Source organism: Argopecten irradians, chromosome 9 (genome assembly GCF_041381155.1).
Source record: "Argopecten irradians isolate NY chromosome 9, Ai_NY, whole genome shotgun sequence".
Classification (NCBI taxonomy): domain Eukaryota; kingdom Metazoa; phylum Mollusca; class Bivalvia; order Pectinida; family Pectinidae; genus Argopecten; species Argopecten irradians.
Genome location: NC_091142.1, coordinates 37,407,828 through 37,435,112, shown reverse-complemented (window position 1 = coordinate 37,435,112; position 27,285 = coordinate 37,407,828). Strand labels below are relative to the sequence as shown.

The 27,285-nt window shown below is 36.3% G+C and overlaps 1 protein-coding gene across 1 annotated transcript in view; it reads right to left on the bottom strand.

The window, feature by feature from the left end:
• LOC138332246 (sodium- and chloride-dependent GABA transporter ine-like) overlaps window positions 1-27,285 on the bottom strand; it is a 143,223-nt gene that overhangs the window by 65,555 nt on the left and 50,383 nt on the right. Inside the window, exon 2 of the mRNA XM_069280258.1 lies at window positions 4,970-5,050. The gene's annotated coding sequence lies outside the window, so the exon portion shown is untranslated. The remainder of the gene's footprint in view (window positions 1-4,969; window positions 5,051-27,285) is intronic.

Genomic DNA, 27,285 nt, shown 5'->3' with positions numbered 1-27,285 from the left:
GCCAAAGTTTTTCACCCTGGAGAACCAGGTTCGATTCCAGGTTGAGGCACTCGACAGGAACCCTATGTGTATTTTCCCTGTATTTCTATACATGCCCAGTCAATTGTTTACCTCTGACAGTTATGTCTATTTTAACAAATAAAGACTTAATATAGAAATGTTTACATGATTCTACAGTAAACACATATGCTATAATGATGTGCAATCCATATGAACATCCAAAGAGGAATTTTAATCCTGGCTAGGTGTAAACTTTTATTTTTAGACATTCATCCTCAGTCAAATCCCAGCATTTTCCCTAGCTTCCAAAAACCACACCCTCACACTTCTCTTCTCCATGACAGCGATCCCCCTCCCAAACACCTCAACCCCCACATACCTACTTCTCTTCTCCTTTTCAGCATACCCCCTCAAACATCCCCACCCCCATATTTCTCTTCTCCTTTTCACCATACCCCCTCAAACATCCCCACCCCCCTATTTCTCTTCTCCTTTTCAGCATACCCCCTCAAACATCCCCACCCCAATATTTCTCTTCTCCTTTTCAGCATACCCCCTCAAACATCCCCACACCCCATATTTCTCTTCTCCTTTTCAGCATACCCCCTCAAACATCACCACCCCAATATTTCTCTTCTCCTTTTCAGCATACCCCCTCAAACACCCCCACCCCCATATTTCTCTTCTCCTTTTCAGCATACCCCCTCAAACATCCCCACCCCAATATTTCTCTTCTCCTTTTCAGCATACCCCCTCAAACATCCCCACCCCAATATTTCTCTTCTCCTTTTCAGCATACCCCCTCAAACATCCCCACCCCAATATTTTCTCTTCTCCTTTTCAGCATACCCCCCTTAAACATCCCCACCCCTTATTTCTCTTCTCCTTTTCAGCATACCCCCTCAAACATCCCCACCCCCATATTTCTCTTCTCCTTTTCAGCATACCCCCTCAAACATCCCCACCCCTTATTTCTCTTCTCCTTTTCAGCATACCCCCTCAAACACCCCCACCCCCATATTTCTCTTCTCCTTTTCAGCATACCCCCTCAAACATCCCCACCCCTTATTTCTCTTCTCCTTTTCAGCATACCCCCTCAAACATCCCCACCCCAATATTTCTCTTCTCCTTTTCAGCATACCCCCTCAAACATCCCCACCCCAATATTTCTCTTCTCCTTTTCAGCATACCCCCTCAAACATCCCCACCCCAATATTTCCCTTCTCCTTTTCAGCATACCCCCTCAAACACCCCCACCCCCATATTTCTCTTCTCCTTTTCAGCATACCCCCTCAAACATCCCCACCCCCATATTTCTCTTCTCCTTTTCAGCATACCCCCTCAAACATTCCCACCCCCATATTTCTCTTCTCCTTTTCAGCATACCCCCTCAAAAACCCCCCACCCCATATTTCTCTTCTCCTTTTCAGCATACCCCCTCAAACATCCCCACCCCATTGTTCTCTTCTCCTTTTCAGCATACCCCCTCAAACATTCCCACCCCCATATTTCTCTTCTCCTTTTCAGCATACCCCCTCAAACACCCCAACCCTACCCCAACCCCCTCAAACACCCACCCCAATATTTCTTTCTCCTTTTCAGCATACCCCCTCAAACATCCCCACCCCCATATTTCTCTTCTCCTTTTCAGCATACCCCCCTCAAACATCCCCACCCCCCATATTTCTCTCTCCTTTTCAGCATACCCCCCTCAAACACCCCCACCCCCATATTTCTCTTCTCCTTTTCAGCATACCCCCTCAAACATCCCCACCCCCATATTTCTCTTCTCCTTTTCAGCATACCCCCTCAAACATCCCACCCCCCATATTTCTCTTCTCCTTTTCAGCATACCCCTCAAACATTCCCACCCCCATATTTCTCTTCTCCTTTTCAGCATACCTCCTCAAACATTCCCACCCCCATATTTCTCTTCTCCTTTTCAGCATACCCCCTCAAACACCCCCACCCCATATTTCTCTTCTCCTTTTCAGCATACCCCCTCAAACACCCCCACCCCAATATTTCTCTTCTCCTTTTCAGCATACCCCCTCAAACATCCCCACCCCCTATTTCTCTTCTCCTTTTCAGCATACCCCCTCAAACATCCCCCACCCCCATATTTCTCTTCTCCTTTTCAGCATACCCCCTCAAACATCCCCACCCTTATTTCTCTTCTCCTTTTCAGCATACCCCTCAAACACCCCCACCCCAATATTTCTCTTCTCCTTTTCAGCATACCCCCTCAAACACCCCCACCCCAATATTTCTCTTCTCCTTTTCAGCATACCCCCTCAAACACCCCCACCCCCATATTTCTCTTCTCCTTTTCAGCATACCCCCTCAAACATCCCCACCCCCATATTTCTCTTCTCCTTTTCAGCATTACCCCCTCAAACATTCCCACCCCCATATTTCTCTTCTCCTTTTCAGCATACCCCCTCAAACACCCCCACCCCCATATTTCTCTTCTCCTTTTCAGCATACCCCCTCAAACACCCCCACCCCCATATTTCTCTTCTCCTTTTCAGCATACCCCCTCAAACATCCCCACCCCTTATTTCTCTTCTCCTTTTCAGCATACCCCCTCAAACATCCCCACCCCTTATTTCTCTTCTCCTTTTCAGCATACCCCCTCAAACATTCCCACCCCCATATTTCTCTTCTCCTTTTCAGCATACCCCCTCAAACATCCCCACCCCTTATTTCTCTTCTCCTTTTCAGCATACCCCTCAAACATTCCCACCCCAATATTTCTCTTCTCCTTTTCAGCATACCCCCTCAAACATTCCCACCCCAATATTTCTCTTCTCCTTTTCAGCATACCCCCTCAAACATCCCCACCCCTTATTTCTCTTCTCCTTTTCAGCATACCCCCTCAAACATCCCCACCCCTTATTTCTCTTCTCCTTTTCAGCATACCCCCTCAAACATTCCCACCCCAATATTTCTCTTCTCCTTTTCAGCATACCCCCTCAAACATCCCCACCCCTTATTTCTCTTCTCCTTTTCAGCATACCCCCTCAAACATCCCCACCCCAATATTTCTCTTCTCCTTTTCAGCATACCCCCTCAAACACCCCCACCCCCATATTTCTCTTCTCCTTTTCAGCATACCCCCTCAAACATCCCCACCCCTTATTTCTCTTCTCCTTTTCAGCATACCCCCTCAAACATTCCCACCCCAATATTTCTCTTCTCCTTTTCAGCGTACCCCCTCAAACATCCCCACCCCCATATTTCTCTTCTCCTTTTCAGCGTACCCCCTCAAACATCCCCACCCCCAATATTTCTCTTCTCCTTTTCAGCATACCCCCTCAAACATCCCCACCCCTTATTTCTCTTCTCCTTTTCAGCATACCCCCTCAAACATTCCCACCCCAATATTTCTCTTCTCCTTTTCAGCACACCCCCTCAAACATCCCCACCCCAATATTTCTCTTCTCCTTTTCACCATCCCCCTCAAACATCCCCACCCCAATATTTCTCTTCTCCTTTTCACCATACCCCCTCAAACATCCCACACCCCATATTTCTCTTCTCCTTTTCAGCATACCCCCTCAAACATCCCCCCCCCATATTTCTCTCTTCTCCTTTTCAGCACACCCCCTCAAACATCCCCACCCCCATACTTCTCTTCTCCTTTTCAGCATACCCCCTCAAACACCCCCACCCCATATTTCTCTTCTCCTTTTCAGCATACCCCCTCAAACATCCCCACCCCAATATTTCTCTTCTCCTTTTCAGCATACCCCCTCAAACATCCCCACCCCCATATTTCTCTTCTCCTTTTCAGCATACCCCCTCAAACATCCCCACCCCAATATTTCTCTTCTCCTTTTCAGCATACCCCCTCAAACATCCCCACCCCTTATTTCTCTTCTCCTTTTCAGCATACCCCCTCAAACATCCCCACCCCTTATTTCTCTTCTCCTTTTCAGCATACCCCCTCAAACACCCCCACCCCCATATTTCTCTTCTCCTTTTCAGCATACCCCCTCAAACATCCCCACCCCTTATTTCTCTTCTCCTTTTCAGCATACCCCCTCAAACATCCCCACCCCTTATTTCTCTTCTCCTTTTCAGCATACCCCCTCAAACACCCCCACCCCCATATTTCTCTTCTCCTTTTCAGCATACCCCCTCAAACATCCCCACCCCTTATTTCTCTTCTCCTTTTCAGCATACCCCCTCAAACATCCCCACCCCTTATTTCTCTTCTCCTTTTCACCATACCCCCTCAAACATCCCCACCCCCATATTTCTCTTCTCCTTTTCAGCATTTTCCCCTCCCAAACACCCCATCCCCCACATACGTACCTTTTGCATTAATTTTCTACCTACTACCCAAATCTCTTGTAACTAATGAATGTCCTTTTACATCTATTAATAGATCTTCCAATATAAATGTAGTCAATTACTGGATATACAAAAGTCTGTAATAACATGGTAGAGCTGTTACAATAATACAAGCAAACATTTCCTTTATGTCTAACACCCAACCTAATCTGTGGTCAACTGGTTCTGACATATCTACTGGATCAATATAATTAATGTTAATCCCAGTAACCTTTCAGCCCCATATCACCCGCATTTACTGACCACTTTAGAAACCATATTAGGATGTTTCCATGGTTCTTTAAAAAATCAATAATGTCTTAAGTTCTGTATGTTTTAATGCTAATATAAGATATAATTAGTACACATGAGTGAGATTGTGGAATAACTGATCACTATTAGGCTCCATAGATTTATATTGTGTATTTTTCTGGTGGCTAGCCTCAACATGAAGCTTAAGTAATTTGAGGTTATCAAGTGTAAAATACAAATTGTAATTAGCGAGTTCAACCAGTTTTTACATTAGAAAAATCCTTACATAAGACAGCTATGCCGAGCTAAGTTTTATAAATTACCCCATCTTAAAAACCCACAAAAATCTTACACAAAATGTACAAAGCAGTAATGTTACCTTTGATGTGTCTACTCGGTTTCACCGAGCACCTGAGTGATTGTTCTGTCCTCAGCTAGAACAGCTCCTTTTGTCTGCTACCTGGAAATGTGAACAAAAAAGTACTATAGAATCTACCAGATAGATTCTCCTTATAAAGATTGGACTGGTACTTCGTCTAAGAAGACCTGAAACGTCTTGTTCTATATTGTAAACCTATATACCTGCACAAGTTTCCAGTTCACATATATATATATATATATATAGATATACACATTAGGAATTCCCCTTAACAAATATAACACACGCTGTATTGATTACCATAAAGTAGTCTATTCATACAGTTCTACACTTTAAAGGTCCTTGCCCCAACTACTGGTGGCCTCCTTTTGTTAAAAGTATTCAAATTTTTTCTGTTGTTCGTTAAAATTGTACGACTATTTACGGCACAAATGGATTCGCTGTTGGGGTCAAAATACACACATTACAAATGCTTTAATAAGTTATATTTGTGTGTTTAGTAAAGATATGAAACAAAATCATGGTGGAATTAAAGTCATGTAAAATACTTTTTTTTCTATTATGAATATTATAAGAACTCGGTCTTGAAGGCTTTGAACTATGTTTTTTACCAATACTGCTTACAAACTTGATAGCATACCTTGATAAAAATTGGGTAATTATTTTGTGGTTGGCTTATACTCATTAAGGTTGTGATCTACAGAGCTAAAACGGACACAGAGCTAGAGCATGGTTGTATGTCAACCTAATCAAGTACTGTACAGCAGGTCTTTTTTTTGTTATTTGTGGTGACAATATTTTGATATAGTTTAGTACCACATAGGCATCACGTCGCAAAATATTCATCTGTGAAACACTTAAGGCCCATTATAAACACTATATATAGTTACACCACAAAAATTTGAATATGTTAAAAGTTTCATTTTTCACACTTTAAATCCAAATCGAGGAATTTTTGATCTACAAAAATAAAATCCATAAAGATCAATTCATTTCAACTTCCTTCGAAACACAGCCTATTTTTAGATCACCAGATTTACATTCAGTTATACATAGAAAGATGTTTCCTTAGCATGAACAGGTAATACTTGCTTTTCGTTTTATGTCCTACAAGCAGCCAGGCTCATTTAATAATGTGTCAGGTATAGGAAGTGGATGAGAGTGCCCGCAGAAAATCACTCACCAATTGTCGGAAAAATTGTCGGTATATGACAACTGTCATGTGTGGATTCGAACTAGTGACCCCAAGACTGAGTGGGTAATGTATCAGTTGACCTTGACCACCCGACCAGTTGACCTCCGCAGCCCTCACATTAAAGGTATTATAACCCACAGGTAGGTGGGGGGGGGGGGAGTGGTGAAGTTGTCTGTGGGGGGGGGGGGGGAGTGGTGAAGTTGTGACTTAATCAGATGTCATAGAAAAACAAGCAACTGCATGTAAATTCATTATGTAGAATCACCTATAGCTAATTACAAAATGTCTGCTACATGTAGGTTGAAGTCTTCCATGTGCCAATACCTCATGTACCAGACAATACATTAGAATTTATATATACAGTATTCGACCCAATAAGCGCCCAGGGCGCTTAAAAAATTGAAAAAGTGCTAAAGACTAAATTATGGCAAATCTATACAGTTTTTAGTCTTTATTTATGCCTGGGCAATTGAAATGAAGGCCTCAAAAAATGGGGAGGGGTGCTTATAGAGAAATGGGCGCTTATTGGGTCGAATACGGTACATCAGTTTTTAAAATAAAGTCCCTTCAAAAGCATTGAGAACATTTTTTTTAATTTTGTTCTGAAATATTTACTAAGGCACTGACCCCTGAACTATTAACTTTGAATAACCCTTTATGTGGCGGTGGATATATTGATTTATAAAATATGTTTAAAGGGCATTCACCTGCTATCTAGTGATCAAAGTTCAACCCTACAGACAAAAAAAAAGCTGGATTAGTCATATAAAACAAGAGTTTAAGGTAGTGGACATGTCACAGCACCAAAGTAAATAGTATTGTATTTATCTCCCTTTCAGTTAGTCTATCAAAGCACATATTGATTACACTTGTACGTGGGGACAGCCAGGAGAAATCAAAGTACTGAAAGTACTAAATGGCTCGGTCTCAATGATTGGAGGATATATTTCTAAAGTCAACATTTTTTGGACAATAAGAAATAAAGTTTGCTAGTGTTCCTTCCAGTTTGGACTTTTGAGGATTCCTTGGACACCGAGGTGTTAAAATAAGAAACATATACTAAAACTCTTAGGAGCCCATTCTAATATTTCCTATGGTGTTATATGCCAAAACGACTTTATAGCATCTTTAACCTTTTCCTTGTTAATTTGATGTCAATTAAAATATCCATTCTGAATTGCTATTCTCATTAAGTTCCTGGGACCAATGTATCAGTTAACAAGTATTGTTTTGCAGCAGAGACAGACAAGAGGAATATTTTTCTATGCCAAAATGTCTTAAATATAGAATATGTCAGTCCTCAAGAAGACTTATCAATATAGTCATACCATTTCTGAATAAACTGGTCAATTGGTCTACTTTTAACAAGTTTTTGTAATTAGTCTTTTGTAAAACAGCAAGTTGATTGATTGATATATCCAAACATGATTTAAACTAGCTCTGATAAAATATCTTAAACATCTTACAGCCATTTAAACAAGAGCTGTCGGAGAACAGCAAAGTTCAGAAGAAGTTGTTGTTCAAGTATTTACTATTTAAACATGGAAATATGACAAAATAACAGACTAAAAAAACCTAAAGGGCCCCAAATTGGTTGTATTATCACGTTCAGCATCCATACACATTAGGAAAATAAAATCATAAACATTTATGATGACTTAAGCTTAAACAATAGACAAAATAGAAACTTGCTCAAAAACTTTAACGTGAAATATGACAAATTAACAGACTCAAAAAAAAACCTAAAGGGCCCAAAATTGGTTGTTTCATTATCACGTTCAGCATCCATACACATTAGGAAAATAAAATCAGAAACATTTATGATGACTTAAGCTTAAACAATTGACGAAACAGAAGCTTGCCCAAAAACTTTAACGTGAAATGGGACGCCAACGCTGACGCCGACGCCGGGGTGACAACATTAGCTCCCCCTATTCTTCGAATAGGCGAGCTAAAAACGTCTGGTCTATTTTCATGTTAAGTATACATTATGCCAAAAAGTAATCATTCTACATTTTATTCCAATATCAATTGGGTATCTTGTTAGCTCGCCATAAACCATGAATTGTTTTATACACTTTTTTAACTTGAGGAAATTACAAATATTTTTTCTACAATATTTGTATTTTCAAATCCCCATACTTCTGATGAGTATAATAAAACTGGCATTACAAGTGACTAAAATATTTTCAGTTTAAAATCAACAGGAAGGGATACATTCCTTTGTTTCTTAAAAATAGTAGACACTGATTTAATTGTTTGTTCAGCAGTTTTTTCCTTTTCTTTAAAAACGCTACCATTAATGTTAAAAAATATACATAGATATGTATACCCTTCTTATCAAAATAATTCTATATCCCATAACGTAAACTGGTGTTGTTGGGCCAATTTACGTTTTGAGAATATTACAACTTTTATCTTTCTGATATATTAGATTATAATTTCCATGTAATGCAATAATGTAATGCAATATTATTCAAATCCGTTTAACATTTGTTGTAGAACAGTGTCATCGCCATATAAAATGATAAAAGTTTGGGATACATTTCAATATTATCTGTAAATAATTTGTCAATAGTTGTCAGACAATTAACATTCTTTTTCTGCCAGATAAGATTCCAGGTCATCAAGGTATATTGAAAATAGGAAAGGAGATATAAATAAGGTACCATACTGTGCATGTATATATTCAATGTAAATTAACAATGTAAGCTGATCTTGCAGAATTGGCTTACAGCGTTATAATAAATGCAGTTGTCTCATTGCAATGGATATAATTGATTTAAGGCAGTTCATGTGGCGACCGAAAAAGGTAAAATCACCATTTTCAGAGTGATCAGAGAAGATTGATAGTCAAGGAGGGAAAACATAAGACAACCTGTGTTATGCAAATTAATATCTAATTTATTTTGAATAAAGTATGCCGAAGATGATGATTAGTGTATTATTAACAATAATCTTAAAGGTGATAAAAACAGAACGGACATGGAAAATGAGATAATACGCTAGAAACATTTGTAATGCATATCTAAACATATACCAGTTTGATATATACTTATATTTTGTCTCTAAATAGTAAAATTAATGAAAGCAATCTTCACATCTTTTCGACGACATATTTTTTTCTATGACTTACCTCCCTTGAGTTCCGATGAGTTGTGACGTCATCTGAGACAATCAACTACCGGAAGCCGGTGTGCCGATCGCGGAACTGTCAACATGCATGTGCATTTTAGCCACATGTCTTAGTACTTACGGAAATACACACGGAGAAAAATATGTTATATTTCGACTTATTGGGTAGCGAGATTTATCCCCTACATAATGACACATTATTGACGTCATAACCTATGAAATGACGTCACTACATGTAAATAATGATGTCATTAATGTCGCGGGTACATATGTCATGTGGCTTATGGTGTGTCAGGGGTTAAACCACGAATGAATAAGTAGTTCTTTCCTATTCAGTCCACCCTGGAGTAATACGACTGTGCATGTATGTAATTTATAGTTTACACATAAAATTAACCGAGGAGTTTTGATATACATAGAATCTACTGGTAATTTTATGAGCGAAATAAGATCGTAGCGAAAATGGACAATTATTGGTGCCCACCTCTTTAGACCTACGTTTTAATAGAAAATCATCTGTTACAAACATACGGAGACATGAAAAATACATGCAGATCAAAAGAAAAAAAATCATTAATTTATAAGTTGTGTCCTTTTGCCCCCATTTTCCTCGACTGAAATGTTCTCAAAATGCGCATTAAAAATAAAAGAGGTCCTTCTGCACATTTTTCATACTTCATTTTAGGGATTTTCATATTTATTTTGGGTTACACAACAATGTGCCGGTGGTGTGAAAACAGGTATGTTCAGATCTAGTCCGCTAAACCTGCTCGTATCATTAGGCTTTTTTAATTATTTTTTTTTTGCCTAATATATAGGGGGGGGAAAAAGCCTAATAATATAGGCAGGTTTAGCGGACTAGTTCAGATCGAGCAGGGTTGCATAATGATATGACGACATTCACAGTTATCATTATTTAATTGCAGGAATTTAAATTCGAAAAATTACCATGTTAAGAACGCTCTAAAGTCATCAAAATACATCGTAAAACTCATCTCAGCAATCATAAATACATTTAGTAATATTTTTTCTTCTCGGAGAGGAGACCTTAGGACCCCCCAAAAACAAAATATCTCGCCTTAAGCCCTCGCAAAATCATCAAAATACATCGTGAAACTCATATCTCAGTCATTCTAAATTGTAATATCTTTATCAGGGTCTCCCCCGAACCCCCAAAACACCACAATGCTCGCAAATTTCCTGTTATATTCTACATAGTACACTTGCGTATATATATGTAGAATGCGAATTTTACCGATTTTTTTTATTTAGACCCCTAGATCGTGTCATAATGGTCAATAGGCTATCTAGTGTGCTGTGGTCTGTGCGTATACTTTTAAAATTTACTAAGGTCGACAGGTTTCTTATTTCCAAAACTCCGCACGGTTAGAAAATATAATGATGCGGTCTTGTAAATGATTTGTGTTTTATAAGAAATATATGTTGTTTCGTGGTCCTGTGTTAGTTGAACTATTACATGTGTATCTTGTCCACGAGTACATGTCATCCATATTAGGTCATTGTATCTAGTTTCTGTGTTTTGTGTCCCGTCTTTTTTATCGGCCGTGCGTGTATTGTTACTACTGTACTTGTTATTCTATTTCGTACACATCCGTAAAACTCATTATAGAACTTTAAGAAAATAAATAAGTCTAGCCCTTTCTGTGCGGTTGTTCTGAAAGATTAAGCTTCAAATAGGAAATATAGAGGTGTGCAGTACGTACATAAGGCGGGATAGGGGCACGTTTATCGCGGTATGATAGGGTTTTGGATAGGGTATGAGGGATGGCGTTTTTTTTTTTTTTTTTGTATAAAAATGCATTATATGTACATGTATTTGCATGTAGCATGTAGTCTCATTGTAATTTGGGTCCATTTTCTTGTAAAGTTATATTTCTTCTTGTTGGTTTAACTTTAAAGTCTATGTTTTGAGTTTTAAGTTACAGACAAAAGTCAAGCGCAACCCCCTTGAACCTGAGTCAGTGGCACACACGTACACGATGTCAAATGGCTTTTAACATACTGAACATAACAATTTTATAGCCCAGAATATGACGATAAGAATGAGTAAGCTATCGTTTTTATTATATCATTGTATGTTATAGATTATATATTATATACGGATTCATTTCCACTATTCAATATAGCAACTACACGTAGCGCGACTGTTTTAAATATCTATAATCGCCAATACCGCAACACTGCCCCATTGAGTTTCCCGGCTCTTGTCACAGCAGTTGGTCTCAGATGACGTCACGAATCTACGGCCACCTGGTGATATCAGGGGCGATAAGCGATGCGATCGTTCTAGACAAGGGTCGTTGTGGACTTCGTTTCAAGCACATTTTATGGAAATTACGTCAAATACAACCCGTATTTTTTGTTGGAAATCATAAAGTGCACCACAATAAACAAATATCAACACAAAAATAGCATATTTAAAATCTGTTTTTATCACCTTTAATATGTTTTCTAAAAATATTAACAACTAATGTCATATTATGTTATAAATTTAATGTTTTATTTATTCTTTTTATTTCAAGCATGTAGATGTCATAGAAAATAAACAAATACCAAGTATATGCATATTAAAGTAAAATTCACAAATCACAACACTAATGTGTATTGTATATATGGAATGAAGATGATGATGGTAATTATTTGGATCAAAAATGTTTACAACATTAAATATATTATATATATGGAATTTGAATATGATGATAGTAATTATTTTCATATCAAAAACTATTACAGTATTAAGCTTCCACAGTTGAAAATGATTTCTTTCATTTTGTTCACACATTTTTTCTCCTGGACTGGTTCCAATTGAAATGATACTTGCATGTAGACATTCTGTAAAACATAAGAAAACAATAAATGTATTAACAGAGTAATTACCGAAAAGGCTAATATCATATAATTAAACATTTTTTTTTATAAATAACAATACCAGTTTAGAGTAAATATTATTGAAATTTATTTTCTGTTGTTCTTTAGTCCTCCTGTTCTTTAGAGTTTTGTCCTTCATAAATTGATTGTAATACAGCAGTTGTCATATAATGTATCTGATAATGTGCACACAGAAGTATAAGTATATGCATATGCATATGTGCATGGGCATGGTGTTAAGTTTATTTTGCCGAGTAAAAAGTTCAAAGAACTAGTATTGTTCATACTCAAAGATGTAATCGCACTAAAAACAGTGATCGTGTAGGCTTTTGTGTGATTGCATTTGTAAGGGGTGTATCTCTGAACGCCAACATTTTGGATTTAGCTGTAGGGTAGTTTATTGTGACAGTGGTTATAGTCTTTTTCCTAAAGGCAGACCCAATGCCACAGGTAAATTTACCTGTAAAAGTTATCTGTGTTGATACTTATCTAAGTGTATATTGATTAATTTTCATTTCAATAAGTGTTCATATTTAATATCAGATACATATATACATGATATATGTTTCTGTTAATATCTATGAAAATATAACAATAGAATCTATGAATGAAATTAAATTAAATTCACAATGATTTTATTTCAAGAATTTTAAAGATTTCCTTGATATATCTAAAATCTCTGGTATAAATCTCATTAGATTCTCAATAGATTGATACTAAAATCAAGCAAAATTCTTTGAAACTTATTTTACATGGAAGTAACTTTACCATTCAGTAATATCAAAGAAAAAATCCAAAAAAGGAATTATCCAATTTCAACTTAGTGTAACACCAATTTGATTAAAAGTTTGAAATAATATAAGCCTTTTGCCTGTTGAAACGTGATATATTTCCACAAGGTCTTCCATATATGTCTGTTAAGTGACCTTATATACATATATAGTACATGTACATGTAACATCTGCGTTAATAACCTACCAAAGAGTAAGTGAATTTATGTCAAATATGATTTCCAAATTTTACTTGTACTTGACTGACCTTTTTAAGTTAACAGAACATACAATATATTTTGAAAGTTGCATTAGGATGCATCATTTATCATAATTATATAATTTTCCTGCTTTCTTATCCTAAGATGGTATTTCTAGATCAGCGTGATGTTACATTATAATGTAAATGTACATGTACATTTGTATATCATTATAGCAAAAGAGCACCCAATAATTAAACTGTTGTCCGTTAACAGCCCAGTAAAGTTATATATTTTTGTGCATGTTAGAAATAACATATAAATTTCTTTCCTATGGTTGAATTTCGGTCAAACATTGTTACTAGATACAAATTGGTATATGTACTATTATCTTTAAACAGAAAAAAATAGAAAACTGTTAATTTGGTATTCTGAGCACTAAAAGTTTGCAACATTTTGAGAATTACAAGACCTTCAACATATGGACTTGAAATAATTTTGCCAGGTATTGCAACATTAACATCTATAATGTGTATTAAAATGAATATGGTTAAGACCCTAAGTAACAGTCTTCAATCTCATTTCATTTAGTATTTTTACATTATTAAGTGACTTCTAAAAATATTTTGTATCAAAAATACATATAGAGCATTAAACCCCAATGATATATTATTACCAATGTTTATAAAAACATCATATATGTGTGTTTGTGTCGGCTTCAATAGATTACCAACTTAAACTATAATCAACAGGTCAAAATTTCCGACAATATTAATTTAAACTTTTGTGATATTGTTTTTCTCCACTCATTTTCTAACCAAATACTTCACGGTGTACGTCTATGCGATAAGAGAAATCATGCGCAACTATGCACGGTCACAAGAAATGAAAGTTGGCTAAGAATGTAGCCCTACTGGAACTCCTATGTCAAAACAGAATACTGTTACATTAGAATATACACTGATCAAGAAACCTGTTTTTCTGATAAAATTGAGATATGATTTGTAAAAAAATATTTCACCTGGAACTCAAAATGCATCGTTCTTAATAATCCACATGTAGCTCCATATTAATTCTTAGCATATTAAAGCACTGATTATCTTTGATTAATAATTTACGTTACGTTGTATATAATACGGAATATATTGAAGGAATTTTTATCCAAAACCCACCAATGTTACCTATGATACTGATTGAAATACAGGTAAATCTCAAGTGACTTTACAGGTGAAAATAAAGACAGCTTATATGAAACAGTATATAAATGCCTTCCTATTGTTTCCTAAAACAACACCTACCTGTTGTTGATAAATATGTTGGCGTTAAGATAACACCCCTTTGTAAGACTGTGCCAGGTGGTAGAGATTAGTTCCGCTCGAGTGATCACACAATGCAAGTGCTCTGATGATTGTTGATAAAATATAACTCAGGATAATTGCTAAACATTTAACCGTTTTCTCCACGTTTGTTGTAGATTGAAACAGCTTTTTAAGTGCCGTTCTACGGAAGAATTATGAAAAAGAAATCGGCATTTTCATCGATCTACAAATGAAGTAGTCCAAAAAAATCTCACTTCGAGTTATACGAACATTTTATGTATGATTTTTGTCATTCGGACCAAAAATACTTCGTTAATTACGTAGTTTACTGAATACGTTATATATATTATCAGAACGTCAAGCTCCTGTAGGCCTACATGTGATGAAAGTGGCTAAAATGTTTTTAGTGACAACCTCTATACGTGCTTTAATATGTATATATAATCTGATAATGTATACATGTGCTTATAAAATTATCGATAATTGTGGATGTGGTAAATATTCATACCTTATTAACTGCCGTAAGTTGGAAGATTACGCCAGCTTGGACATTTAGAAAATGTCCATCGTCTCTCACGCGCTATTTGGTCAGTTTACAAAGTTTATCCTAAATTTTCTTAGAGTTGTCTTTCTTCCATTGTGGATTTACACGTACATGTGGCATAACGCAGCCGTGATAAACAAATCTCCATTTCGTCCTGAGATTTATTTGCTCCCGAACTAATATGATTCAAATTACAAAAATCATTATTGTAAAAATTTTGATGTTTGTGGTGAAACATTGATTTCATTTTTTCCGTTGCGGGATAATTGTCACTAGTAGGGACAAAAACGCGTGGGGCGAAGCGAAGCATTTTCGGGACGAAACGTCTTCATGCATTGTTAACAATATTTACGGGACGGAAAGTCTAGATACATTGTAAACAATTCAAGTGAAAATTTTCCAACCTAAGATCATTTGGATAGTGTATATGGTAAGGATATGAAAGCAGTTATCTACTTCTCCTATTTCAACATTACAGATACGCTTATTTCAGTAACTTTCATATTCAAAATTTGCTATTTAAAATTCCCGGTAAAATCAAAGTTGTTGAATACACTGCCGTTAGGAGCGCTAGTATCTGCGAGCAAGTTCTAAGCCAATCATATTGAGGAAATTGACTGAAAGAGAATTTTGCAACCACGATCACAATGGCGAGGTGATCCTCGCCAAAAAATGTAGTACAATTTATTTTTAAATATCTGCAGAATCATCAAAGCTCCAATTATCTACATATATCTCTGGTGACTATGTGTTCCTGTACCGACAGATTTCTGTCACAACAAAGGAATGAGGTCAATAGTGACAGTAACTTGATCACAACAACCACATGGGAACCGTCACCAACATTTACACTGTTTCACTTACTGACCAATTTCAAGCCACATGGGAACAGTCACCAACATTTTACACTATATTTGCAGTACAATCTCCAATGACTTCTAAAATTCTGATTGAGACAAGACAATTACAATGCATCAAAGTGACCATCAAATCATAGCACATAGTCTATATAGTTGAATTTTGATCGCCATAATTTCTAGTACACAAACGACATCCACACAGAAATCCTTAAATAATGATAAATTTAACACCTGACCTACTGATCACCTTCATCTGAAAGTTTCAGATGCAAAAAAGACCTTTGAAGAAATCTGATATTGGTCAAGTAACACCTAACTTGAATAGAAAGGTGCAAATTTTTGCCGAAAAATGCTTCAATCTAATATAAACAGGTTCTTTGAGTGTCTCGACAGGAGAAATGCGAAAGGATAGATCAATCTGAACTTCTCAACTAACTCGATTCTATGAAGGATTACGTGGCCATGCATAAGTATTCTCAACTTTTGAAGTCTTCAACAAACAACCAAAGTAAATGGTTTACCTGGTAGGCAAACTGGTTTTTTGAGAAAGTGATATGGTAGGCAAACTTGTTTTTTGAGAAAGTGATATTGAACCTTCAGATTGTTTATCTCCCAAAATACTTCAATCATCAAGTAAGTTTTCAATAACATATCTTTTATGGAACACTCAAACAAAAGCTATTATTAAAACCTGACAGAACTTGACATAGTTAATGAAAATAATACAAGATATAGGCTTCGATCTCTGTAACCTATTTTCTTTTTAGAAGAAAATGATGATAATAATGATAATGGTGCTATTATATGACACTATCCTTCAATGGTTTGTTGCTATACACATAATTAGAAGGTAAACATAAAGTATATATTTTTAATCTTTCTGAACCAAATGACCTTGAAAAAAGTCTATGTCATTTCATGACCTCTACAGACTTAGGGCTGGCAGCATTGCATGGCTAAAATGATATGATAGGTATTGATGATACAGTGGACCTCTTTTTCATATTCAATTCACTATTTTGTTTTGAATATTGTGAAAATAAAAGACAACTTTGATGAAACATTTTTAATGCATCTAGGTGACACAGATGCTTAGCATTCCCTTTTAATCAACATGCTCGTACTTGAATGTTTTAGAATTTTGGTTTGGAATTTCCTATTTTTGTAATGAAATTGGTAGGTTATGAGTTGTTAAAACGATACAGTGATATTCGGCATGTTACCTATCATAATCGATACGCTGCTGAAAACCGAATGTACTGGTATATGTACTGGGCAAAAGTTTTCACATGCTTTTTTTCTTCCGTTATCTATTGAAAACCCCCAGGTTTGAAGAATTAAGCTGTGAAAAGCATTCAAATAGGCAGACAAATATGTATGATGCCTTTTAAACATTAGTTACAACACAAAGTATATACATTGTAAAATTCTTGTTTTTTATGCCATATGTATGTTTAAATGGAAACATACCTGCAAAAATCACTTTACAATTAATGATAACAATTCATTTCACTGATTGTAGATATAAATATAATGATTTTTGGCAGTACTGTAGGTATTGTAATTCTCAAAATGTTAGTAAATAAAATATTAAAAGCTCTTCTTGATTCCTAAGGATGAAAATTCGGCACATAAAACTTTAACTTCAAAAGTCTTTCAATACATTCCTAAACATTAAAAATTCAAGAATTGAAATACGCAACATCCAGTAATGTATGTATCAATGACTGTTATGTTTGCTTTAACCAGGGTACATGGTAAGACATGCTTTAATTAGTCGAAGTAAACAGCTATTTACCAGTATAGGACATAATTTTTTGTACAATAATTAATACACACTACTGGTATAAACAACATTTGTGATAACATATAAATCATAATATTGTAATAAAAGTATATCATTTAACATTTAGATTGTTAAATATCACTACATTTAAGGATATATTTAAAGGGACAATTCAGTCAAGGAGAACATTAAAATTTGTACATATATCGAAAAAAACCAGTTCTAATGGAAATTTGATTATTCAGTTTTACTGTGATATGCCTGAAAAGCAATTGCTTGTGACATGTGTGTAAATGTTCAAACTCGCTCGCTGTCCGCCATTACACATTGTGGTGGAACTTCTTGTATGCCGAACCCTGTCCCTTGTTCGTAGAGTTATATAACTTTTGTCTAGAACTGCTCAAATCGCTCTCACAGTAGTGTGTTAACCTTATTAGGTGAATTGTCTTGCCTAAAAATCATTTCATCACCTTCTCAGTGCTTATGTAGTTCATTTGTTTAACGTGCATCACTTTGGCTCGGGTATAGGTACAGCGTCCATATTGTACCTGCTTAATGATATTGATCAAAGATTTGATATTTCAACGATATTAATTAAAATACTAAACAGTGGTGTGGAATTTGTAAATATTTTATGTTATATGTTTCATAAGAAATGTAGAACAATACATTTATGCCATAATTTGCTTCTTGGTTATGTAAAAGAATTAGCCTAAGTGAATTGTCCCTTTAACCATCATTCGATAAACAGGAAGTAAATATGCACAAGGTGTGCTATGGGTCTGATACGATTGGTCACCTTTATGTCTGATATGATTGGTCACCTTTATGTCTGATATGATTGGTCACCTTTAAGTCTGATACGATTGGTCACCTTTATGTCTGATATGATTGGTCACCTTTATGTCTGATATGATTGGTCACCTTTATGTCTGATATGATTGGTCACCTTTATGTCTGATATGATTGGTCACCTTTATGTCTGATATGATTGGTCACCTTTATGTCTGATATGATTGGTCACCTTTATGTCTGATATGATTGGTCACCTTTATGTCTGATACGATTGGTCACCTTTATTTCTGATACGATTGGTCACCTTTAGGTCTGATATGATTGGTCACCTTTATGTCTGATACGATTGGTCACCTTTATTTCTGATACGATTGGTCACCTTTATGTCTGATATGATTGGTCACCTTTATGTCTGATATGATTGGTCACCTTTATGTCTGATATGATTGGTCACCTTTATGTCTGATATGATTGGTAAACTTTATGTCTGATATGATTGGTCACCTTTATGTCTGATATTATTGGTCACCTTTATGTCTGATATGATTGGTCACCTTTATGTCTGATATGATTGGTCACCTTTATGTCTGATATGATTGGTCACCTTTATGTCTGATATGATTGGTCACCTTTATGTCTGATATGATTGGTCACCTTTATGTCTGATATGATTGGTCACCTTTATGTCTGATATGATTGGTCACACCTTTATGTCTGATATGATTGGTCACCTTTATGTCTGATATGATGGTCACCTTTATGATGATATGATTGTTCACACCTTTATGTCTGATATGATTGGTCACCTTTATGTCTGATATGATTGGTCACCTTTATGTCTGATATGATTGGTCACCTTTATGTCTGATATTATTGGTCACCTTTATGTCTGATATATTATTGATAGATTGGTCACCTTTATGTCTGATATGATTGGTCACCTTTATGTCTGATATTGATTGGTCACCTTTATGTCTGATATGATTGGTCACCTTTATGTCTGATATTGATTGGTCACCTTTATGTCTGATATGATTGGTCACCTTTATGTCTGATATGATTGGTCACCTTTATGTCTGATATTATTGGTCACCTTTATGTCTGATATGATTGGTCACTTTTATGTCTAAGATGATTGGTCACCTTTATGTCTGATATGATTGGTCACCTTTATGTCTGATATGATTGGTCACCTTTATGTCTGATATGATTGGTCACCTTTATGTCTGATATGATTGGTCACCTTTATGTCTGATATGATTGGTCACCTTTATGTCTGATATGATTGGTCACCTTTATGTCTGATATGATTGGTCACCTTTATGTCTGATATGATTGGTCACCTTTATGTCTGATATGATTGGTCACCTTTATGTCTGATATGATTGGTCACCTTTATGTCTGATATGATTGGTCACCTTTATGTCTGATATGATTGGTCACCTTTATGTCTGATATGATTGGTCACCTTTATGTCTGATATGATTGGTCACCTTTATGTCTGATGATTGGTCACCTTTATGTCTGATATATTGGTCACCTTTATGTCTGATATTATTGGTCACCTTTATGTCTGATATGATTGGTCACCTTTATGTCTGATATGATTGGTCACACTTTATGTCTGATATGATTGGTCACCTTTATGTCTGATATGATTGGTCACCTTTATGTCTGATATGATTGGTCACCTTTATGTCTGATATGATTGGTCACACCTTTATGTCTGATATGATTGGTCACCTTTATGTCTGATATGATTGGTCACCTTTATGTCTGATATGATTGGTCACCTTTATGTCTGATATGATTGGTCACCTTTATGTCTGATATGATTGGTCACCTTTATGTCTGATATGATTGGTCACCTTTATGTCTGATATGATTGGTCACCTTTATGTCTGATATGATTGGTCACCTTTATGTCTGATATGATTGGTCACCTTTATGTCTGATATGATTGGTCACCTTTATGTCTGATATGATTGGTCACCTTTATGTCTGATATGATTGGTCACCTTTATGTCTGATATGATTGGTCACCTTTATGTCTGATATGATTGGTCACCTTTATGTCTGATATTATTGGTCACCTTTATGTCTGATATGATTGGTCACCTTTATGTCTGATATGATTGGTCACCTTTATGTCTGATATGATTGGTCACCTTTATGTCTGATATGATTGGTCACCTTTATGTCTGATATGATTGGTCACCTTTATGTCTGATATGATTGGTCACCTTTATGTCTGATATGATTGGTCACCTTTATGTCTGATATGATTGGTCACCTTTATGTCTGATATGATTGGTCACCTTTATGTCTGATATGATTGGTCACCTTTATGTCTGATATGATTGGTCACCTTTATGTCTGATATGATTGGTCACACCTTTATGTCTGATATGATTGGTCACACCTTTATGTCTGATATGATTGGTCACCTTTATGTCTGATATGATTGGTCACCTTTATGTCTGATATGATTGGTCACCTTTATGTCTGATATGATTGGTCACCTTTATGTCTGATATGATTGGTCACCTTTATGTCTGATATGATTGGTCACCTTTATGTCTGATATTATTGGTCACCTTTATGTCTAAGATGATTGGTCACCTTTATGTCTGATATGATTGGTCACCTTTATGTCTGATATGGATTGGTCACCTTTATGTCTGATATGATTGGTCACCTTTATGTCTGATATGATTGGTCACCTTGATATGTTGGTCACCTTTATGTCTGATATGATTGGTCACCTTTATGTCTGATATGATTGGTCACCTTTATGTCTGATATGATTGGTCACCTTTATGTCTGATATGATGGTCACCTTTATGTCTGATATGATTGGTCACCTTTATGTCTGATATGATTGGTCACCTTTATGTCTGATATGATTGGTCACCTTTATGTCTGATATGATTGGTCACCTTTATGTCTGATATGATTGGTCACACCTTTATGTCTGATACTTTATGTTTTTATACATCATATTTCATCATTTTTGATACCGATTGCCCCATTTTTCTTAGAAAATGAAAATTAAAAAAAAAACAAAAAAAACACCCTCTCGCCCCACTTTTCCCCCCAAAATCCCATAGAACTATTTTTCAAATTGGTGTGGCCTCACAGTAATGTTTTTTTAATAGAAATGACCAGTAACCTTGAAGCATGATCTTTCTGAGTGATGAAAGTGCATGCAAAGTCATTTATTGATAAATAAGTAACAGTTAGGTAATGGGAGCAATAATTAGTATTAATAAGTTTTAATTGAATTTGAATAATATTTTGTTTGTGTGTAGCATTATAAGTTTACATAATTATGAAGAGAACAAAGCTTTAGTGCAATTCAATAATTCAATAACACTTGAAGGTCAAGGAATGGCTTGAGTTGATAAAAATCTTTTTGTTAATTGTCTATAGCTGTTGTAACACATCTCAAGTTTTATTTGAGGAAAATTCTTTGTTTGAATAGAACTGCATTCAAACATCAATATTTTTTGTTCATAGAAAAAGCAAAATTATTTATTATCAATATTGCAAAGATAGGATTCACTTGTATATTTCCCCTGGATCTCACCGGGATTTTGTACTGGTATCCCGCCAGTTGACTTGAACTAATTGTGTGATTTGACTGAGATACCGTAGGGATAGATTGGGAATCCCACCCAATCCCAGTGGGATAGATTCGGAATCCCAACCAATTATCCCAGTGGGATCCCAGTCTAAATCCCAGCAGAAATCCAACTGGGATCTCGGTTGGATAGATTGGGAATCTCACCCAATTTTCCCAGTGGAATCCCATTGGTTTTCCCACTGGGATCTCACTGGGATCTCACTGGGATTCCCAGTAAAATTTTCCATGGGGTTAACAACTGTAAACAATTTAACCACTTCAGGGTATATGAAATTTGTAAAAATCGTCCTGATGATGGTCGCCTTGCGGTCAAAACATATCGACTACATTAATCATCTGACCACAATAATAAAGAAAAAGAACACTTCTTGGATTTTGAGGAGCCTTTATTTCTTAGTATAAAGGGAAATACCAAAAAAGTAGCCTACGAAATTTCAATTTTTTTCACATTAGCACCATTATGACAGGAACTAACAAGAGGCCCAAAGGGCCTTAGCGGTCATCTGACTACCTTGGCAATAGTAAAATTAATTATATATGGTGTCACTTTGTCAGGACTATGTCAGGATCATTTTCAATTTCTTTCAACAAATTTTATTTCAAACAAGAGGCCCAAGGGCCTTAACATATAGGAAATTAATTAGATATAGTCAGTCATGGTAGCAATCTCCGATTTGGGATCAACCAAAGATGTAACAATACTTTGTCGGGACCATGTCAGGATCATTTCATGCAAGTTTCAGCCAATTCCCACTGGTAGAACTTGAGAAGAAGTTCAAAATGTGTTTTCAAGATGGCGGCTGTGGCGGCCATCTTGGATTTCGGATCAACCCGAAAAATAACAACACTTTGTCAGGACCATGTCAGGATCATTTCATGCAAGTTTCAGCCAAATCGCACCGGTAGAACTTGAGAAGAAGTTGAAAATGTGTTTTCAAGATGGCGGCTGTGGCGGACGGACAACGGACATTTTTTGTTCTCTGTTTCAGAGTTATTGAGGTTAATCATTTGATGTCTTTGTTTAAAAGTTATTGAGGTTAATCATTTTGTGGTCTCTGCTTCAAAGTTATTGAGGTTAATCATTTTGTGGTCTCTGCTTCAAAGTTATTGAAGTTAATCATTTTGTGGTCTCTGCTTCAAAGTTATTGAGGTTAATCATTTTGTGGTCTCTGCTTCAAAGTTATTGAAGTTAATCATTTTGTGGTATCTGCTTCAAAGTTATTGAACTTAATCATTTTGTGGTCTCTGCTTCAAAGTTATTGAGGTTAATCATTTGTGGTCTCTGCTTCAAAGTTATTGAGGTTAATCATTTTGTGGTCTCTGCTTCAAAGTTATTGAGGTTAATCATTTTGATGTCTTTGCTTCAAAGTTATTGAGGTTAATCATTTTGTGGTCTCTGCTTCAAAGTTATTGAGGTTAATCATTTTGTGGTCTCTGTTTCAAAGTTATTGAGGTTAATCATTTTGTGGTCTCTGTTTCAAAGTTATTGAGGTTAATCATTTTGTGGTCTCTGTTTCAAAGTTATTGAGGTTAATCATTTTGTGGTCTCTGTTTCAAAGTTATTGAGGTTAATCATTTTGTTCTCTGTTTCAAAGTTATTGAGGTTAATCATTTTGTGGTCTCTGCTTCAAAGTTATTGAGGTTAATCATTTTGTGGTCTATGCTTCAAAGTTATTGAGGTTAATCATTTTGATGTCTTTGCTTCAAAGTTATTAAGGTTAATCAATGTTCATTTAATCCATTAGGTGGAACAACCATTTTGACACTGGTCCATTGACGCTTCTGTGTCAGGTTTTGTAGGATCATATCATAGAGCAGAATTACAATTTAATTTTAGCGACGTCATAACGGTCAAGCTTCCGTGTCATTTACATCCTGATAGACTTCTCTCTAATAGTTTTCTCTCTGAAACGAGACCGGGTTAGTGCGCAGGAGCGGAAACGCTATCTGAGCGGAAACGCTATCTCAATCATAACGGTCACGCTTTGGTGTCATTTGCATCCTGCTAATAGACTACAATTTGGCTTGGTTAGTTCATATAATGATAATCACATGTGAATGTAAATTACAGTATACTTATAAACATTTGAATTTGTAATATCAGGAACAAAGAGAGGACTTTAACATATTACTGGTATATCTCAGCAGGAATCTGTAGCTAATAATGATAATATCTGCTTAGTATGCCTAGCGTTGGACACATTTGTTACATTGAGTGTCTAAGCAAGTAAATACTTTATAGATTTTATTTTAAACTGTACACCATTTTAACATATATCTTTCATTAAATAAACTATGTAAGCCTTCGGCAAAGACAACTGATTACAGCGACTGACCGAAGGGCTCATCAAGCCAATAAACATTGCCATTGTCCCTCTCTGCATGTTCTATTTGTGTTCATTGTTTATGTTTCGGTGAACATGTCTGACCTTCCTTTAATTAATATGTAATTTTATTTGTACTTTTTGTGCCTTGACAAATGGGCTGATCACCTCGAAATTTGACAATATTTAGTTCACACGGTTGGAACTACTTCTTTGCCCCATATATAATAAGGAACCTATATACATACGTAATGTGTACTACTAGGTCATTAGGTCTAGAACTGCTGTTGGTCTATTAGGAACCTATACATCTGTAATGTGTACTACTAGGTTATTAGGCCTAGAACTGCTGTTGGTCTATCAGGAACCTATACATCTGTGTTGTGTACTACTAGGTCATTAGGCCTAGAACTGCTGTTGGTCTATAAGGAACCTATACATACGTAACGTGTACTACTAGGTCATTAGGCCTAGAACTGCTGTTGGTCTATAAGGAACCTATACATCCGTAACGTGTACTACTAGGTCATTAGGCCTAGAACTGCTGTTGGTCTATTAGGAACCTATACATCTGTAATGTGTACTACTAGGTCATTAGGCCTAGAACTGCTGTTGGTCTATTAGGAACCTATACATCTGTGATGTGTACTACTAGGTCATTAGGCCTAGAACTGCTGTTGGTCTATTAGGAACCTATACATCTGTAATGTGTACTATACTAGGTCATTAGGCCTAGAACTGCTGTTGGTCTATTAGGAACCTACACATCTGTAATGTGTACTACTAGATCATTAGGCCTAGAACTGCTGTTGGTCTATTAGGAACCTATACATCTGTAATGTGTACTACTAGGTCATTAGGCCTAGAACTGCTGTTGGTCTATTAGGAACCTATACATCTGTAATGTGTACTACTAGGTCATTAGGCCTAGAACTGCTGTTGGTCTATTAGGAACCTATACATCTGTAATGTGTACTACTAGGTCATTAGGCCTAGAACTGCTGTTGGTCTATTAGGAACCTATACATCTGTAATGTGTACTACTAGGTCATTAGGCCTAGAACTGCTGTTGGTCTATTAGGAACCTATACATCTGTAATGTGTACTACTAGGTCATTAGGCCTAGAACTGCTGTTGGTCTATAGGAACCTATACATCGTAATGTGTACTACTAGGTCATTAGGCCTAGAACTGCTGTTGGTCTATAAGGAACCTATACATCTGTAATGTGTACTACTAGGTCATTAGGCCTAGAACTGCTGTTGGTCTATTAGGAACCTATACATCTGTAATGTGTACTACTAGGTCATTAGGCCTAGAACTGCTGTTGGTCTATTAGGAACCTATACATCTGTAATGTGTACTACTAGGTCATTAGGCCTAGAACTGCTGTTGGTCTATTAGGAACCTATACATCTGTAATGTGTACTACTAGGTCATTAGGCCTAGAACTGCTGTTGGTCTATTAGGAACCTATACATCTGTAATGTGTACTACTAGGTCATTAGGCCTAGAACTGCTGTTGGTCTATTAGGAACCTATACATCTGTAATGTGTACTACTAGGTCATTAGGCCTAGAACTGCTGTTGGTCTATTAGGAACCTATACATCTGTAATGTGTACTACTAGGTCATTAGGCCTAGAACTGCTGTTGGTCTATTAGGAACCTATACATCTGTAATGTGTACTACTAGGTCATTAGGCCTAGAACTGCTGTTGGTCTATTAGGAACCTATACATCTGTAATGTGTACTACTAGGTCATTAGGCCTAGAACTGCTGTTGGTCTATTAGGAACCTATACATCTGTAATGTGTACTACTAGGTCATTAGGCCTAGAACTGCTGTTGGTCTATTAGGAACCTATACATCTGTAATGTGTACTACTAGGTCATTAGGCCTAGAACTGCTGTTGGTCTATTAGGAACCTATACATCTGTAATGTGTACTACTAGGTCATTAGGCCTAGAACTGCTGTTGGTCTATTAGGAACCTATACATCTGTAATGTGTACTACTAGGTCATTAGGCCTAGAACTGCTGTTGGTCTATTAGGAACCTATACATCTGTAATGTGTACTACTAGGTCATTAGGCCTAGAACTGCTGTTGGTCTATTAGGAACCTATACATCTGTAATGTGTACTACTAGGTCATTAGGCCTAGAACTGCTGTTGGTCTATTAGGAACCTATACATCTGTAATGTGTACTACTAGGTCATTAGGCCTAGAACTGCTGTTGGTCTATTAGAAACCTATACATCTGTAATGTGTACTACTAGGTCATTAGGCCTAGAACTGCTGTTGGTCTATTAGGAACCTATAGCTATACATCCGTAATGTGTACTACTAGGTCATTAGGCCTAGAACTGCTGTTGGTCTATTAGGAACCTATACATCTGTAATGTGTACTACTAGGTCATTAGGCCTAGAACTGCTGTTGGTCTATTAGGAACCTATACATCTGTAATGTGTACTACTAGGTCATTAGGCCTAGAACTGCTGTTGGTCTATTAGGAACCTATACATCTGTAATGTGTACTACTAGGTCATTAGGCTAGAACTGCTGTTGGTCTATTAGGAACCTATACATCTGTAATGTGTACTACTAGGTCATTAGGCCTAGAACTGCTGTTGGTCTATTAGGAACCTATACATCTGTAATGTGTACTACTAGGTCATTAGGCCTAGAACTGCTGTTGGTCTATTAGGAACCTATACATCTGTAATGTGTACTACTAGGTCATTAGGCCTAGAACTGCTGTTGGTCTATTAGGAACCTATACATCTGTAATGTGTACTACTAGGTCATTAGGCCTAGAACTGCTGTTGGTCTATTAGGAACCTATACATCT